Source organism: Penaeus monodon, chromosome 25, assembly GCF_015228065.2.
Source record: "Penaeus monodon isolate SGIC_2016 chromosome 25, NSTDA_Pmon_1, whole genome shotgun sequence".
Lineage (NCBI taxonomy): Eukaryota > Metazoa > Arthropoda > Malacostraca > Decapoda > Penaeidae > Penaeus > Penaeus monodon.
The window spans coordinates 11222090-11222563 of record NC_051410.1 but is presented as its reverse complement, the minus strand read 5'-3'; positions in this window follow the sequence as shown (position 1 = coordinate 11222563).

Below are 474 nucleotides of genomic sequence, written 5' to 3'. Positions count from 1 at the left end.
AGGTTACGTCGCATGCAGGTGTGGCGACGGGTTCCTCCTTATAACATTCGTAAGAAGTTTTAGATATCGTAGGAGCCGGTAGGAGGCTCTCGTTTGTCCTAAACACATCGGTCTTTATATATCTGTTCATCTCTCTCTCTCTCTCTATCTATCTATCTCCTTCCTTCCCTCTCTCTTTGTCCCTCCTACCCTCATTTCCATTTCATCTACTTCTCTCTCACACTCCCTCTACCTCTCTCTTTCCTTTCAGTTCCCTCTCCCTTCCACTCCCTCTGCCTCACGACTACAGAATCAAGAATATGGCCAATCTTGCTCTCATTTATTGCTTGCATATATTTACATTTTCCTTACTTCTTATTTTATACAACATTAGACTGTATGCGTGGGTTTATAGATACAGTTATTTTTATTTATCATTATTATTTTTAGTCTTTTCATCGTTACTCTTGGAATGCGGTAGGAGAAACGGGAAAT